This window comes from Leucopleurus acutus, assembly GCF_964270905.1.
Source record: "Leucopleurus acutus genome assembly, chromosome: 8".
NCBI classification, from domain to species: domain Eukaryota; kingdom Metazoa; phylum Chordata; class Mammalia; order Artiodactyla; family Delphinidae; genus Leucopleurus; species Leucopleurus acutus.
Genome location: NC_139151.1, coordinates 84,149,443 through 84,168,734, shown reverse-complemented (window position 1 = coordinate 84,168,734; position 19,292 = coordinate 84,149,443). Strand labels below are relative to the sequence as shown.

Genomic DNA, 19,292 nt, shown 5'->3' with positions numbered 1-19,292 from the left:
CATGACAGCTGTCACAATACAATCGAACAAAATTGTTTCAAATGAAGTTGAAGACAACTAAGCGCTACTAGAGCCGTCTAACAGAGAACACCAAACGAACTTTTTGCACAACCCAATAGTATCTGGCACATTGTAGATACTCATAAATAATTATAATCTATGTTCAGTTTCAGAAGAGAAATCACCTTTAAGTTACAACTCAATCACCTCTCAAGCAAATACGTACTGAGTACCTAACCTGATTGCCAGACATCCTGATAAGAATTGGGAAATAAAAAAATGAAGGATTGGGCTTCCCTGGTGGCGCAGTGGTTGAGAGTCCACCTGCCGATGCACGGGACACGGGTTCGTGCCCCCGTCCGGGAAGATCCCACATGCCGCGGAGCGGCTGGGCCCGTGAGCCATGGCCGCTGAGCCTGTGCGTCCGGAGCCTGTGCTCTGCAATGGGAGAGGCCACAACGGTGAGAGGCCCACGTACCGCCAAAAAAAAAAAAAAAAAATGAAGGATCAAGCTAGTAGGTCAGCCCTTTCTAGAAAACTGAATACCTGGAGACTTCTATCAATTTTAAGCATTGTATGAGAGTTTTCAATATAAAGCAGAGATCTAACTGGGCCACTATTCAATGGATTTAATTATTGAAGCCCAAATTAAGAACGTTCTACACCATACGTCATAGAGGGAGCAATACAGATAATATTACCCTCTCAATAATTATATAAAAATAAACTGGATTTTTTTAAAAAAACAACATGTATAAAGCACAATGGGATAAAGATTATACGTGATATAAAAATTAGCTTTGAGTGAAACAGTAGTTCAATGAATTTTTAAAAACCAGTTAAAATTCCATGCTTCCCGCCTTTTCGAGGGTGGCGGCAAGCGCAGATGGAGCACCATGGAGGCCTTGGGCACACTTCGAGAGTACAAAGTGGTGGGGCGCTGCCCGCCAAATGGCCCACACCGCCCCTCTGGCACATGCAAATCTTTGCACCTAATCATGCTGCCAAGTCCCGCTTCTGGTACTTTGTGTCTCAGCTGAAGAAGATGAAGAAGTCTTCAGGGGAAACTGTCTGCTGTGGACGGGTGTTCAAGAAATCTCCCAAGGCTGAAGAACTTCTGCATCTGGCTGCACTATGACTCCCGCAGAGGCCCCCACAACATGTACCGGCAGTACCAGGACCTGACCGCAGCCGGCACCATCACCCAGTGCTACTGAGACATGGGCACCCGGCGCCTTGCCCGGGCCCACTAGATCCAGATCATGGAGGTAGAGGAGATCGCAGCCAGCAAGTGCCGCGAGCAGCAGCCAAGCAGTTCCACGACTCCAAGATCAAGTTCCCACTGCCCCACTGGGTCCTCTGTCACCAGCACAAGCCACACTTCACCACCAAGAGGCCCAACACCTTCTTTCAAATGCAGGCCCTCCCCATCCCCAGGTCTGCCCCAATAAAACTCATTGGGAAGACCAGAAGAAGAAAAAAAAATTCCATGCTGCCCTCAAAAAATTAAACATAGTCACCATATGCCCTAGCAGTCCCATTTCTAGGTATATATACTCAAGAGAACTGGAAATACATATGTTCACACAAAAACTCGTATATAAATGTTCACAGCAGCATTATTCATGACAGTCAAAAGGCAGAAACAATCCAAATGTCCAACAATAAATGGATAAGTAAAATGTGATACAGCCATACAATGGAATATTACTCAGCCATAAAAAGAAATGAAATACTAATACATGCTACAACATGGATGAACCTTGAAAACACTACGCTAAGTGAAAGAAGCCAAATACAAAAGTCCACATACAGTATGATTCCATTTCTATGAAATGTACTAAATGATCAAATCCCTGGAGACACAAAGTAGATACTGTGGTTGCCCGGGTTTAGGGAGAGGGGAGAATAGGAAGAGACTGCTTATGAGCATGTGTTTCCTTCAGGGGTGATGGAAAATGTTCTAGAACTAGATAGTGGTGATGGTTACACAGTCTCATGTAACTACTACTGAGCTGTACATTTCAAAATAGTGAATTATGGGAATTCCCTGGTGGTCCAGTGGTTAGGACTCCGTGTTCTCACTGCCGAGGGCCCAGGTTTGATCCCTGGTCGGGGAACTAAAGTTCCATAAGCCATGCGGCACAGCCAAAAACAAAACAGTCTTTATTAGCAAACAACATAATTTTAAAAAATAAAAATAAAATAAAATAGTGAATTATATGATTTGTGAACTATAGCTCAATAAAAGTTACGATCATCCAAACTTAGTGATTATGGGTAATTTTTCATCAAGTGTGCAACATCAACAAACAAGAAGGTGGTTATAGATAGGCTTGCTGTCATGCATGTATTCAGTCTCCCTCCTGTGGTTGGCCCATCTCCATATACCATATAATAAGGATTTTTTTTTGTTAATCTGTACATAATATTTTTAAGGTTTTAAAACAAGTTTCAAAAATATATATATATTTTTATGGTTTTAAAATAAGTTTCAAAATAATCTGATGGTCACTGGCTTGCTGAAGTTGTTTATTTTTTTCAAACAAAAGCCAGCCTAAGAAAATAAAAATTTATCCTGGAAAAAAAAAAAAAGGCCTCAAAACATGGTCTTTGTTTCTAATTCCTATACCTAAACATAAGCTCCTTTGAATAAATGTACATTTATTTAATATAATAGTACCTACCGTAGTATAGCCCTTTCTAGCCCCCAAGGCCTGGATGGGTGGTAGGGTGAGAAAGAGGACTTTTACTACCCCTACATACTCCAAGCACTACAGGAGCTAAGGTCTAGGGAAGAGGAAGGAACCAAGGGCTAACAGTGACAGTTGTGTCAATCTTCAGATTCCCAACCAAGCACAAAACTTCCATCTTCCATCCCCTCCCCATACTTTCAAAGTCGGGTACAGACTTAATCTTGAGGATAAGAACGGTCAGAATTTTGCAGGGGGAAGTAACATTTTCCTTCAGTTCCTGTTACTTAAATTCCAAATTTAAAAACTGACGTTTTCCTCAAAATTAAAACAAACCAAAAGAGATTATTCTTTACCACTCTCTACCTTGTTTACTATAAGTATGACATACTTTCCGTAAGCCTCTTTCCTAATGTTAATCTAATTTGTTTAACAAAGAAAATTAAGTTTTAAGGCAGATGAGAAAGCTGTGACAAAAATCTTATCTAAAATGGCAAATTTGTGCAGTGAAGATGGCATATGATCATAAGAAAAAATGCTTTGAGTGTATTACTGAGAATAAGCTGTCTTACGGTTTATATCCAGATATTAATAACATGTACAGATCTTCTCCTTGGGTAGCATACTCTTATGTCCGTAATACTTAAGAAATAAAACACATTCCAAGTTTTAAAATCAATCAGCAAAAATTCCATGAAATATGTTAAATCCCAGGTAAACAAGCCAGTACTTGCACACAAGTAATAAGTTACCCAAGACTGAATGATTTTGCCTTAAGTAGTCATATTATTTTCTTCTCTGTTAAAGAACTTGGTCACTGAAAAAATATATATTCTAATAAATACAGAATTTTCTTTAAATTTGGAAAATAATGTTTTAGTCTTAGGGTATTATCAACCTTTCAGAGTTGAGAAAGATAACCCTGGATTGGAAGTTAGGAGGCCCAGATTCCAGTCCTGATTCTGCAAATTACGTACTTCAAGACTTTCAGCAAAGCACAGGGAGTCCTAGTTTTTCTCTTTATGAAGCCTAATGTTCTGCATATTTCTAATATTCTGAGTTAAGCTAAATATTTTTACTTCATCTATCACACAGTATTCTTCAGTATAAAATCTGTCTTCAAAATGAGTACAGTGATAACACCAAGTTCACTGAATTAACTTTGCATGTATGTAACTTTGCATGTATTGTAGTCTGAGGATTAAAAACAAAAAAAAACCCTGAAGCATAAGAAGAATCAGCCCTTATTAAGGAATTATTTATTGTGAGTTTGAAAAAATAAACTAATGAACCATGAAACAACTATGTAACAGCTGTAAAAAAAAAAAAAACACACACACACAAGCTTTGCAAATAAACCACAGGATTCAAACCCAACTCTGTACTTTACAAATTCTGCAACTTGAGGCTAACCACATAGTCTCTCTATGTCTCAGTTTCCTCAACTGTAAAATATGGTGAATAGTAACATGCACATTCATAAAGTTGTGAGAGTAAACAATAAGGCATATATATATATATATATATAGCATTTAGCGCAGTACTATGTTTGGCACATAATGTTCAATCAATGCTATTATTACTGCACCTAAAGGTGAGGTCTGAATTTATACAACTGACATTTACTGACTGCCAAGCATTATGCTAGGCACTAGAAGGCACAGAAGTAAAAAGGCATAAGTAAATAAACAAACATTACATAGTATAAGAGGCTTACCTCTAGGAAATGCAGCTGAGTACTGAAAGAAAGAGGAGAAAGTATTCAAGGGAAGAAAAAGAAGATTATTTCAGGAAGAGATAATACCATATGTAAAGACCTAGAAATGTAAATAAGATGGTACATTAGTAGACCTTTCAGTAATTCTGCATGGGTGTACAAGGGATGGGGCTATGAGTCAGACAGGACCCAGATTATAGAAAATTATATGACAAAATCACATTTACCTTCAAGGGAATCAAAAGCCTCTAAAGAATTTTAATCAGTGTTAAATGATTAAATTTGTATTTTAAAAGAATGGTTTTTAACCAGAGGTGCTCATCAGCATCATCTGGCGGGTTTTTTCAAACTATACACTCCCAGTTCTCACTTTCAGAAGTTCTTTATTAGTAATTCTAAGATGGGACCCTGTAAGTCACTTTGAAAAAGCTCTTAAAGCAATTCTGCCATATACCAAGAGGAGAGAATGACTCTTAGAAGGATAATCTGATAAGCACTGTGAAGAAGAGCAAGCCTAAAAGTTGGAAGGCCAAGATCCTACTGCAGAAATCCAGGTAAAAAATTATAAGGACCAAACAGTGGCAATAGTTATAGACATTTGAGAACTCTTAAAAGGTGTTCATAAGAGATAAAGTGGGAAATACTCAAAAGAGGGCTAGTGAACGTTACCACTTAGAGCTGGAAATTAAAAATTGGGTATCATTACCAGTTGGGTTATTTATGAAGTCATGAAATGGATGAAATTGCCAAAAGAGTGTCCTCCCTGAGAAATGGGGCTGAGGGCAGAAGCGATTGAGACATTACTTTTGGAAGACACAGCAATCAGCGAAAGTATCCACGGAAAGGGGATATTAAGCCAATCCTGTGCCAAACCACAGGAAGAGGAGAGGAGAGAGTTATGCATGGCCTGAGGTTGGAAAGCTTGCTATATAGAGCAGCTGAAAGAAGACTAACATGCTTCAAGTGTATTGAGGGAAGGGGAGAGTGGCAGGAGACCCAGGAGACCCATTCACCTGTAAAGTAGTAGGCAAGGGGCAAACATGAAAAACCTTATGGGGGTACAGTAAGGAGTCTGGATTCTATTCCATGCGCAATGGAAAACAACTGAAGGATTTTTAACCAAGGGAGTGACTAAATACATTTTTAAAAGGTGACTCTAGCTGCTATGTGCTACAAAACTTACCCTCAGTTCCCAAACTAAAATTGAAAGCAAAGGGAATCTTAAACTCAAATAAGCCTTTCATTATCATAACAGCCCTTTCATACAAGTATTACTATGTAAGTCTCCAAGTTTTACTAAAAATTGCTTTAAAAGCAAGTGTTAAGGGATGTAGAGCTTAATGAACTTGGCTACCAACTACTGAGTAATTCCACTGTGATGTCCTGTAGTTTAAAAAACAGTGAAAATAATAAAGTTGTCGATGGTAAAAGATACCTCCCTTCTCTTGAACCTGACTGCAGAATATCATGTGAGAAGAGACAACTCTGTGTTAAAAATAGTGAACCTTTCAGGAGATTAATGGCTATATTAAAAAAAAAAAAGGCTATAATCACAAGTGTTGACAAGGATGTGGAGAAACTAGAATCCTCATACACTGCTGGTGGGAATGTAAAATAAAATGATACAGTCACTTTAGAAAAGTCTGGCAGTTCCTCAAAATGTTAAACACCATTATCATATGACCCAACAATTCTACTCTTAGGTACGTGTGCAAGCAAAGTGAAACATGTTTTCATTTAAATACTTTTATGAAAATGTTCACAGCAGCATTATTCACAAGAGCCAAACAGTGAAAACAACCCAAATGTCCATCAACCAGTGAACAGAAAAACAAATGAGCTATATCTAAACAATGGAATATTATTCCATTATAAGTATTTTTAAGTACTGATACATGCTACAACATGGATAAATCTCAAAAACGTTATGCTTAGGCAAAGAAGCCAAACACATTTTTTGATTCCATTTATATTAAATGTCCAGGAAAGGCAAATCTATAGAGACAGAAAATGGATTAATGGTTGCCTAGGGAGAATGGGGAGTGAGGTTTCTTTCGGGGGGAATGAAAATGTTTGAAGATTAGACTGTGGTGACACTGTGGTGACATAACCATACTAAAAATTATTGAATTGTACACTTAATACAGGAGAATTTTATGGTATGTAAATTAAATCTCAATAAAGCTGTTAATTTTTTTTTTTTTTTTTACTGTGTTGGGTCTTTGTTTCTGCACGAGGGCCTTCTCTAGCTGCGGCAAGCGGGGGCCACTCCTCATCACGGCGCGTGGGCCTCTCACTATCGCGGCCTCTCCCGTTGCGGAGCACAGGCTCCAGACGCGCAGGCTCAGTAATTGTGGCTCATGGGGCCAGCTGCTCCACAGCATGTGGGATTCCCCCCAGACCAGGGCCCGAACCCGTGTCCCCCGCACCGGCAGGCAGACTCCCAACCACTGTGCCACCAGGGAAGCCCGAAGCTGTTAATTTTTAAAAAGTGCTGGAGGAGTCAAATGGCCTGGAATCACTATCTCTAATGGGACCTCAGCAACTTACAGCTTCTTTGGACCTTCATTTTTCTTTTGTTGAAGACTACCTCACAGCACAGGTAACTTCTATATACTGCATCACCTTGGCGCTTCAGGGGCCATTAGGGGTAGGTTCTGCAGGAGATCAGAAGGCAGAAGAGAGGAGCCTGAGTATTATCTGTCCATTCCCTCCCTGTCACAACCACGGTTCCAGCCATGCTGCATCTCTACACAACTACAGTTCCTTCTGGGCTCCAATAACTGGTGCCCAGAAGTGGCCCTTCACAGGCCCAGAAGTGGCTTCACACTGCTGCTACTCACTCAGTGTCTCAATATCCCTTTTTGGTTCCCTTAACTCTGCTCCCAACCATAGTACTGAGCCCTTCACCAAAGTAACTGCAAATGAATCATCTAAGAGAAATTACGTTTCATGCAGGCCCCCAACTGATAATCGTATAAAGGAGGTACAACTGGTATTTTGTACCAACAAGTTACTGTTAAATCAAGTATGATTTCTTGAGATAAGTAAATGTATTTTAATTTTATATACATCATTAATGATCTTTATAAAAAAATCCTACTTCATTTTGTGTAAACGATACATTTAAGTTTATTAAAAAGAAGGTGTTTTTGTTTTCACTAACAAGGTGAAATGAGTAGTATGGTATTTCCTGCCTAGTGGAGCAGTAGAACATATTCAAAAACCAATCTACCAGTTCCAAACATTATCCACAACAAAGAGAGAGAGATTTTGGCATTTGTAACAGATGCCCAAGAAAGACAATGCCAAAGTCAAGGCTACTCAGAGTTTCCGTCTGTTGTTCTGTCGGAAAATAAATGAAATGTGTTGGTGATGTGGCATATGCTTGGCTATATGCATGATAACAAGAGTCTCCAAGACCTGGATTGGACACAATTCCAAAGTTCCATCTCATCTTCCTTTTTTATTTCTGTCATCACCTGTATTACTGACCTTTCCATTGAACAAAGAAAACATTTCAGGTCCAATTTTTCCCAACCCCAATATTTTTCTAGAACACTTTTCTTTTAAAAGAAATACGTCTGTCAAAGCAAATTATTTTGTGATTTGAACTGCTGCAGTAATGTATTAACTATCTGTAATGTCCAGACATTAACATTCATTTAAGAGGTAGACAAAAATGGTCACATGGGCCCTGGATAATTCTCTCTCATTTCAGACTATGAAGGGATTATTGAAAATGAATTAATACATAGCTGGTTACTTCTTACAATACACAACAGAGTCCATATTTCCATGATTCAAATGCTATGAAGTATTTTAGTTTAGTTTCTTCAATGCATCTTGTTGTGGCTTAGTCTTTCCCTTACCAAATTAAATTTCTTCCTTGTTTGAGAAACTAGTAGAGCTGAATTTTTAGTCATCACAATTTTCTTCACTAATACTAACATGGCCTAGGATTTCTGGCATTAAGTAAGGAAGTCTTTCTAAAGATATACACTTAACACAATAATTCACACTTGTGAATAGTTTTGTGGACAAACATTTATACATCTTTGGTTTAATATAAGAACTTAATAAATAACATTTTAGAGGAAGGAAAAAGATTTTCAGGAGAATCAAAATCCAAAGCTTAATATTCATTTTGATACTCATTGTACTTTTTCTTCTTTCCCTATAAATTTTTTAAAATTAATTTTTATTGGAGTATGGTTGCTTTACAATGTTGTGTTAGCTTTACAATGTTGTATTAGCCTCCACTGCACAACAAAATGAATCAGCCATACACATATAGATATCCCCTCCCTTTTATGTTACCACAGTGCACTAGGTGAGTTCCCTGTGCTATACAGCATGTTCCCCATCAGTTGTCCATTTTATACATAATATCAATAATGTGTATGTGTCAATCCCAGTCTCCCAATTCCTCCCACCCCACCCTTTTCCTCCTTGGTATCTGTACATTTGTTCTCTACATCTGTGTCTCTATTTCTGCTTTGCAAATAAGATCATCTATACCATTTTTCTAGATTCCACATAATATGCGTTAGTATATGATATTTGCTTTTCTCTTTCTGACTTACTTCACTCTGTATGACATTCTCTAGGTCCATCCACGTCTCTACAAATGACCCAATTTCATTCCTTTTTATGGCTGAGTAATACTCCATTACATATCCCCTAAAAACTTTAAAAAAAATTTTTTTGTTGGAGTATAGTTGATTTACAATGCTGTTAGTTTCAGGTGTTCCCTATAAATTTTAATAAAACTCAGAAATTTTCCAGATGCTCAAAAGGCTTTCCTAAGGAAATTTCCAGAAATCCATAAGCCCATTAACCAAAGACTTATAATAAAACCACTAGTATTTTATACAATTGTAATTGTATTATATTATTTATACTATTTTAAGATTGACTTCAGGGACTTCCCTGGTGGCACAGTGGTTAAGAATCCGCCTACCAACGCAGGGAACACGGGTTTGAACCCTGGTCCAGGAAGATCCCACATGCCGCTGAGCAACTAAGCCCGTGCGCCACAACTACTGAGCCTGTGCTCTAGAGCCAGTGCTCTGCAACAAGAGAAGCCACTGCAATGAGAAGCCTGTACACCGTAAAGAGTAGCTCCCGCTCGCCGCAACTAGAGAAAGCCCACGCCCAGCAACAAAAACCCAACACAGGCAAAAAATAAAGAAATTTATTTAAAAAAATTATATATATATATATTTTTTAGAAAGATTGACTTCAGATACCAAAGCAGGTAGAATATTTATAGATTGCCTTAAAATATCCTACATGTTGGGGCTTCCCTGGTGGCGCAGTGGTTGAGAGTCCACCTGCCGACGCAGGGGACACGGGTTCAGGCCCTGGTCCGGGAGGATCCCACATGCCGCAGAGCGGCTAGGCCCGTGAGCCATGGCCGCTGAGCCTGCGCGTCCGGAGCCTGTACTCTGCAACGGGAGAGGCCACAACAGTGAGAGGCCCGCGTACCGCAAAAAAAAAAAAAAAAAAAATTTAAAGCCTTTATCTTTCAGAGACATACTATGGTTGAAAGAGGCACATACATGGCATGAAATTTGCTTTGAAATAAAACAAAGCAAATATAAAGTAGAGAGACAAAGCTGGTAGGAACATATATGAAACAAGACTGACCATGTGCTGAAACTGTCAAAGCTGGCTAATGGATACATAGGGATTCATTACACCAGTCTCTCTAAATGTGTTTGCTTTGAAATTTTCCATAATAAAAATGTTGCTGTTGTTTGTAGTAGAGAAAATCAACTTCTAAGTGGCTAATTTGTGTTCTAGATTTGTTGTTGGTCCACAACAAAGGTTAATGCAGAGGAAGAAATTATAATGAACATTAGAGAAAAGGTATATATTTTGAAACAACCGTTAAAGAAGATTTCATAAAATGTTATTCAAGTGCCATAATTTACAAGCTGAAGTACCTTAAAATTTCTTAACAAACATGTCCGTTAAGCGTGAATAACAGACACACTCATTCCAAAGTATATTTTAGGAGGAGGATGCTAAAATGTCCATAAAAAGGTGCACAATACATAAATGTTAATTAGCTGATACTACGTTAGCTGTTAATAGCAAGTTTGGAACCATCATCTTCTATGCCATATTAAAATCCGAGAAGTTAAAGAGGATCATATTCAGCCCAAACTTGCTCTTGTTAAAAATGAAAAAAGTAATACAAAGATATTAACTAACAGCAAAAGACCATGTGTAGTTGTTTTTTGTACAGCCACAGTTCTACTTTAATCCCATCCTTCCAAATGGTTCACTTTTATTTTGGCACTATACCACTAGACCTTTTCTGGCTCTGGCCAAATCAAACTCTGACTTCAATAGTTTACTGTCTGTTTAAGTGGGGATAGTATCAGCTGTTTTTACCAGATCAATATTCATTTTTGCAGTCTGCTCAATATGAGATATGTTTTAAAATGTTAAGCCATCTAATTTAAGCAGATCCAAGCAAAAGTACTTTAGCTTATCCACATTTTTGTGTTTGCCAAGCTTCATTGGGTCAGACAAATCTGGTCTCAAGTTATTTAAATAAGATCAGTGATCACACAGTAATGAGAATGATGGCATTAAATCATATGAAAATTTCCTTATTTTATGTTGTTATATCCCATAAATGCCTACAGGCTTACCAACAAAGGTTAGGCTACATGGTCAGGATCCCTAAAGAACCTTAAACTTATAGAGGGCAAATTTAAAGTCTGAAATATTAGATACTAAGTCAAAGCATAATATACTCTAGTATTAAATATATTCTTTATTAAAATCAGTATCTATTGAAGACTATTATGTGACAGATATATTGGGGAGGAGGAAGGTGAGAGGGGAGGACTAAGCAGCTCAAGTTGGATTGTTAAGAAACACCCAAGGGTTAATGGACAGGGACCAACAATAAACAAGAGTAAAGAAATATTTAATATCAAGGACTGATAAGGGCTATGAAGAAACTTAAAGCAGGGTACTAGGCAACACAATGATAAAGCAGGGTATTGATGGGGGCAGGGGTACTAAGGAGAGGCCTCTCTAACAATGTGACACTTTGAACTGAACGCAGTGAGGGAGAAAGCCATGTAGATAATCAGAGGGAAGAGTGGTCCTAGTAGAGGAAATCGCTCAAAGACCTGGAGATAAGAGCATTCCCGCTGCTGTTCAAGAAACAATGGAAAAATGGCATGTTTCACTCAGAGATAAAAGAGACAGAGGGCAAGGGAGAATCTGTGGTCATGATTCTAGAAAAAAATGAAAGAAAAATGAGTGGATATGCTAAAACCAGATCCATGTCCTCCCATTTACCTCTTCACATAATATCCTCACACATTTTGTAACACAGCTGGCACGATGATTAACAAATACTTACTACTGAGCAAAAAGAAAAAGAAAAAGGAAAACTGATTGCAAAAAGGCCCAGGCTGGAAAACGCCTAGTGAAAATTCAGAAACTGTGTGTTGGTAGCAGCCTGGTAACAAGTTATCTAGCATGTTCCTAAAATTTAAAACCGCAGTAGCAGCAACAAAGCATACAGTTAACAAAGAAATAAGATTTTTTGTAAGCAAGTTTAGCAAAAGAGCAGGCAATATGTTTTTAAACAAAACCTGCAGTCTCATTTGAATCACTGGAAAAAAAAAATTCTCTTATTGAAGATTACCACCATCAAACCTTTGTTCAAATATCACTATTTCAATTAGCCTGCTATTTAAATCTACAATGCCTCCCCCATCCACCTTCCATTCCTCGTAAGCCTGTGTTTTCTCATGTCACCTACCAACATACTAGATAATTCACAAAGTTATGTTTATTATTTATCATCTGTCTCACTCCACATACCCAGTTTAAATTCCACCAGGGCAGGGATCTTGGTTTTGTTCGCTGATGTATTCCAAGCTCCCAAAGCACTGTTTAATATATGAGAGGTGCTCAGGAAACATCTCTAAAACTCCCATACCTTATGGCAACCATTCAAACTGGTGTAAGCCCATGTTCCCCAGTTTTCTCCAAAAACTTTTAGTCAAAGTATGCTCTGGGAAAATAATTCTAATTTTTAAAGTAATTGAGAAAGTACAACCTTCCAGCACAAACACCCAAGAGACCCAACATCTTTTTTCCCCCCAACACCCTTCTTAAAAGTCTCCCATCACGGGGCTTCCCTGGTGGCGCAGTGGTTGGGAGTCCGCCTGCCGATGCGGGGGACGCGGGTTTGTGCCCCGGTCCAGGAGGATCTCATATGCCACGGAGCGGCTGGGCCTGTGGGCCGTGGCCGCTGGGCCTGCGCGCCTGGAGCCTGTGCTCCGTGGCAGGAGAGGCCACAGCGGTGAGAGGCCCGCGTACCAGGGGGTGGGGGGGGGAGTCTCCCATCACGAATGCCTTTGACTTTTTTCATCTGCCAATTCTACTTCATTCTAAATCCCCACAGCCAAAAGTTTTCCTCGAGAGCCAGGACACTGACTGACAGTCTCTGAAGTCACACTTCATGGGTTCAAATCCTGCCTCTGCCACTGACTAGCAGTGACCTTGCACGTGTAACAGCTCTCGGTTTCAGTTTACTTGTCTGTGAACTGGCTAACACTACCCATCTCACAGAGTTGTGAGAATTAAATGAGATAACGCATGTAATATTAGACCAGTGCGTGGCACATGGTAGGCATTCAGGATCTGCTAGTTATCACTAACAGCTAAGGCTCAGGTCTCAGCCCTCTACCCTTCCTTCCCAGAAACCTTAACCTCTGAGATTCCACCGTTGTCTCTATACAAATGTCTATTCAGACTCCCTAAATTCGCCTTTCTGGTCTTGTTGGCTGAGGACAAATACTTTAAAGAATATACAAGTGTTATAAAAGAAAACTTGGTGGGGCTACTTAGATTTGGCAGTAAGGGAAGACCTTTATGAAAAGATGATTTTTAAGCAGAGATAAAAAGGGCAAAAAGAGGGTGATAAGATGACAAACAGCATTAGCATCACCTAAGAAGTAGTTAGAAATGCAAATTATTGGGCTCTGCCTCAGACCTACTAATTCAGAAACTCTGGAGTTAGACCCAGCAACCTGTGCTTCAACAAGCCTTTGGGTGATTCTGAAGGACTCTTAAATTTGACAACCACTGATCTAGCGTTAGATTGTGTCAGAGAAGGGAATTACCAGACTTGTTTTAGCCTTAGGACATCTGCACGTGCTCCTTCCTCACATTTCAGGGAAATGCTACTTCTTCAAGCAGGAAATTTTCTCGTTTGTCTACTTTCTGACTCCCACTCCCCGCAAGAAAGTAAACTCCACAACAACAGATGTTGTCTATCTTAATTACCATCGAATATCCAATGCCTAGAGGAGGTACATGGAATATCTGTTGACCAAAATGAGTGAACATTTTAGGTATTTTTCTTCACTGCATCATTCTCCAGTCACCAGAAGAAGGTCAACAATATTTCCCTTGTTCTTACTTTTTAACTTGTACCCTTGTCAACAATCTCAGGCAATTTGATCTTTAATGTCTCTCACATCCATTCCTTCCTTTCTATACTAGTATCACCACCAGTCTCCTAACCCCTCTGTGATGATTAATTTTACGTGTCACCTTGATTGGCCATGGGAAGCCCAGATTAACCACTGTTTCCGGGTGTGTCTGTGAGAGTGTTTCTGGATGAGTTAGCATTTGCATCAGTGAAGTCAGTAAAACAGACTGCCCTCCCCAGTGTGGGCCAGCATCATCCAATCCATGGAGAGGCTGGAGGAATCTGTCCTCTTCTGCCTGTCTCACAGTTTGAGCTGAGACACCTCATCTCATTTTCTCCTGCCCCTGGACTAGGGTTTACATCATGAGCTCCCCTGGTTCTCAAGTCTTTAGAACTCAGACTGAATTACACCACAGGCTTCCCTGGTTTCAAGGCTGCAGAGAGCAGACACATTTATATTATATATCCCCTATTGGCTGTGCTTCTCTGGAGAACCCTCATACCACCTCCCTCCTGTCTGGCCTGATGAACTGCCTCTCATTTGGTGTCCTGTTTTCTACCTCTGCCAATTTTAATCCATTCTGTACTTGACTGCCAAATTAATCTTATTAAAACACTTTTCTTGCTAATATCATCATCTTTGTCATCATCACCACCATTTTTCTCAAAAACCTGAATTTCAAAGCTCCCTACTGAGCTGTAGAGACTGAACTCCATGGCCTGTCATCAAAAGTCCTCCAAAATCTAGTACTGATACGCTGTGCAAGAGTATTACTCTGGTGACCTCCCCAATGAAACACACCTTTGTGTAGTCTCCCTCCCATAACTCTTCACCAGGCCCAGGACTGCTTTGACCAGCAGACTGCGACAGAAGTGATGCTGTGCTAGTTCAAGCACCAGCCCTAACCAGTCCAGCAGATTCCACTTCCTCCCTCTTTGGAACACCAGCTCTTGGAAGCTCCCTCTTTCTGCTAATACTTTATTCCATTTACTCAACGTTAACAATAATTCAGATCAGTTTGTATGCAATACACCTGAAAAATGCTTCCTTGATACCCTTGAACTCGATTACAGTTTTTCCTTCGAGCCCCCAAACATTTTCATACTTCTTAAAAAGAAGCAAATCTTCTGCCTAGTACTATAGTTATTTCATTTATTCACTGAATGCTTAACAGGCACTTACAACGTGCCAGACATTGTTCTAAGTGCTGACAATATCACTAATATTCTATTTTTTTAATTAATTTAAATTTTTGGCTGCATTGGGTCTTCATTGCTGCACGCCGGCTTTCTCTAGTTGCAACGAGCAAGGGCTACTATTCGTTGCGGTGCGTGGGCTTCTCACTGCAGTGGCTTCTCTTGTTGCAGAGCACGGGCGGTAGGTGCACAGGCTTCAGTAGTTGTGGCACGCAGGCTCAGCAGTTGTGGCTCGTGGGCTCTAGAGCGCAGGCTCGGTAGTTGTGGCACGAGGGCTCAGCTGCTCCGCGGCATGTGGATCTTCCGGGACCAGGGCTCGAACCCATGTCCCCTGCACTGGCAGGTGGATTCTTAACCACTGCGCCACCAGGGAAGTCCCAATATTGCTAATAGTCTATACGCTATTCTATATGTTAGACACCATTCTAAACACTTTTCTGTGTTCTCATTTAATCTTCAAAAAAGCTTCCTCCTTTCACACAGGAAACTTCAGGCACAGGGAAATTAAGAAACTTGTTTAAGATCATACTGCAAGTGTTGGAGTCAAAATATAACCCCCCCAAATTCTGACTTCAGAGCTTATGCCATCAACCATTTCTCTAAACTGCCTTCTACAGATGTGAACAAGACAGCTTCCTGTTCTCAGGGAATATGCATTCTATTAGTAGTGGTTAGTGGTATGGGGAAAGGGTAGTGATAAATTATACATATAAATCTATAAAATTACTTCAGAGAGTGATAATGCTATGAAGAAAATAAAACTCTGTGCTGTAATACACTGACGAGAAGTTACTCTAGATAGGGCAGCCAGAGAAGGCCTTGCTGAGGAGGTAACATGTGGGAGAAGACCTAAATGTCCAGAAGAAGCAGCAAAGCAAAGACCTGTAAAGGAAGTTCAGATAAAAAGAACAACTAGTGCAAAATTCCTAAGACACAAATATCTTAGCATGTTTCAGGAACAGAAATAAGGCTCATGTGGCTAAAGGATGGTGGTGGGAGCGGAATGATGAGGTTGGAGAATTAGCCAAGGCCTTGTAGGCCACGATAAGGACTTTGCATTTTCCTCTGAGTAACACTAGGAGGTTTTAAGGAGGGTAATGACATTATTTGATTTATATTTTGAAATGTTAACTCTGGCTGATGCACGTTTAATAAACTCTAGAAAGGCTAAAGTAGAAACAAGGAAAGCAAGAAACAAGGAGGCAACTGCAATTGTTCATGTGGGAAATTATATATATGGAGATCAAACCAACAGGATTTACTGAGGGACTGGATATGGGAGGAGAGAAATGAGTCATAGATGGCTCCAAACTCTTAGGCATGAGCTACAAAGTAAACGGTAGTATTATTTACTGAGGTAGGGAAGATGAAAGGAGGACCTGGTTGGGGGGTTAGGGTGATAATCATGTTTTGGACATATTATGTTTTAAATACTTATTCAATATCCAAATGGAGATGACAGGAAGATACCTAGATATGAATCTAGAGATATAAATTTGAAAATCTATTAATATATATGGCAACTTCACCGAGGGTGAGTTGAAAGAGAAGAAAAAGGATGGAGCTCCAAGTGTCACTTGTTGAAGGGCACTCCAACATTTAGAAGCCAAGTAGAGAGGCAGCAAGTATATCATCCTGTCACCCTTCTGGATTACAAGTTTTGTTGTTTTTTTTTTAATTGAAGTACAGTTGATGTACAATATTATATTACACCTATATGTTACAGGTGTATAATATACTGTTTCACAATTTTTAAAGGTTACACTCCATCTATTGGATCACAAGTTCTTTCAGAGGCAGGACAGTGTCTCTTTCATCTTTATGGTACCCTGTAGAACTTAGCTTAGTAACAGAAACTCAGAGATGCTCAGTACATTCTAATGAGTGAATGAATGTCTGCCATTTGATTTCTCAAGCTTTCACTGAAGAAATATAATACTTGATAAAGGCAACAGTGCCTTGCATATAGTGGACACTCAAGTATTTGTTTAATGAATGAAAGAAAAATCCTGGACTGTGTTTTGCTATACACATTTTAGTACTCAAATTGTCCCAGAGAGCATGGCAAGGAAAGGCAGCAAGCAAGCAGCAGCCTACATCACCATACTTCCAACCAAGGACAATCACAAATGCCCTAAACCCTACATCCTGGTCCCTCCTACAGGGTAGCGGGGGAAGATGGGGAATGGTACTAGAGACTGCAGCAAGGAAAAGAAGGGCTTTCAATTCCCACACTAAAGCAGAGTTCTGGCTTTCATGTCATAAATATGTATTAAGCACCTATTGTGTGCCAGACACTAGAGTTAAGTATCAGGTATACAGCAGTAGGCAAAACAGACAGTGTCCTTCAAAGAACTTCCATTCTAAAGAGGAAGGTACCTATTACATAAATAGCATATAAGTATGTAGTTATATTTCTAAGAATTTTGTGGAAGCACAGTAAACATATACCATTGCTCAAAGTAACAGGGGGCCAAGGGTGAAAGGCAGGAGGTTTCTAACAGGAAATACCTTAAGAAGTCAGGCTGGGAGGTAGGGAAGGGGTGAGAATTAGTTAGGTGGAGGTAACAGCATGTATCAGGGTTTTAAGGTAGAAAGGAATTTAGGATGATCCAAGGAATTTTAGATTGGCCAGTAAATGCAGGGCCATACACAGCACATTCCAGATTTTTAAAAACTTGACCTTAAGGTGTAGGAGTAGCAATGGAAAGGTTTCAAGAAAAGGAGCAACACGATCAAACTGGTAGATCTGTGTTTTTAAAACTCACTCTGAATGCTATGAAGAGAGTGAATTGAAGTAGGGGGAGGAAGAGAGAGGGACTGGGAATTTGGGGTTGGTAGATGAAAAATATTACATTTAGAATGGATAAACAATAAGGTCCTACTGTAAAGCATGGGGAACTATATCCAATTCATACTTTAAAAAAGAATATATATATATATATATATGTGTGTGTAGAACTGAGTCACCTTGCTGTACAGCAGAGATTGCCACAACTCTGTAAATCAACTCGACTTCAATAAAAAAATAAATAAATAAAACAATGAATTGAAGGAAGGAAAGAAAAGGTTTAAGATTACTTAGTTATCCAAGTGAAAAATAATGGCTTGGATCAGGGTGGAGCAGTAGAAACAGACAGTAGACAATTTCAAGATATATTTAAGAGATAAAAAAAAAATAGCAAGGCTTGGTGACTGAGCACACACAACTCTCAGGTTGTGGCCTGAGAAGCTAGGTGGACAGAGGTGCGACTTACTAGAAAGGATTCACTAGACAAGCAGAGGTGGGGTGGATGGGGAAAGTATGAGTTCATCACTAATGATTCTCGCTATACACCCAAGTAAAAGCTCAAAGAGGTAGATGGATACGCGATTAGGTGCTCAGAAGAGGTCTGGGCTTTAGACACATATATGGGCATCTCCAGAGATGGTATTTAAAGTAACGGGCATGGATGTGATATCCTCAGGAGAAAGCACAGAATGGACAAGAAAGCCTATCAATCCCAAGCCCCAAGGAAACAACATGTGGAGATAGAAGAGTAAGAACTAGTGAAGAAGAGGAAAAAGCAGTGGGCCAGAAAGGAGGAAAACCACAATAGACAGTGCTATGGAAGTGAAAGGAAGCATGTTTCAATTAGGAAAACAAACGGACAGTGGAGATAAAGAACACTGAAATAAGGATATTAATGACGGCTAGGTTTCCAGGCCAGTTACAAAAGGTCATTAACCCATTACATAGGTAGATTACAGCATTAGACTATCTTACCATGATGTAGTGCAGTACAGTAATGAAACATGCAGGCTTTAGATCCACAATGCCCAGGTTTAAATCCCAGCTCCACTACTTACTTGCTATGTGGGTCTAAGTTTATTAATGTCACAATGCCTCAGTTTCCAATTCTTAAAAGAGAAGGTAAAAATAACACCTACCTCAAAAGACTACTGTGAGGATTAAATAAACTAGTGTGGGTGTTTTATCACTTAAAACAGTAGCTAGCACAAATCAGTTGTCAGTAAATGATAGCTACTATTAAACATTGTTTTTATGGGAAAATACTTTCTGAACAACAGAAGTTTATAATCTTTCACTAATTTGGGATTGTCTCTACTCCTTATAAACTGTGATCTTACAGGTCTCATTACAAAAGCCTTGAGGGAAACGTTAGATTTAAAACTTACTCAAAAAGTCCTCAATATAGTAGCTGAC

General features: G+C 39.5%; 1 pseudogene across 1 annotated transcript; it reads left to right on the top strand.

Annotated features, from left to right (window-relative positions):
* Window positions 1–659: 659 nt before the first annotated feature.
* LOC309965485 (large ribosomal subunit protein eL20-like) lies at window positions 660–1,510 on the top strand (annotated as a pseudogene). The gene has a single exon. The product of its transcript is annotated as a large ribosomal subunit protein eL20-like (transcript).
* The last annotated feature ends 17,782 nt before the right edge of the window (window positions 1,511–19,292 follow it).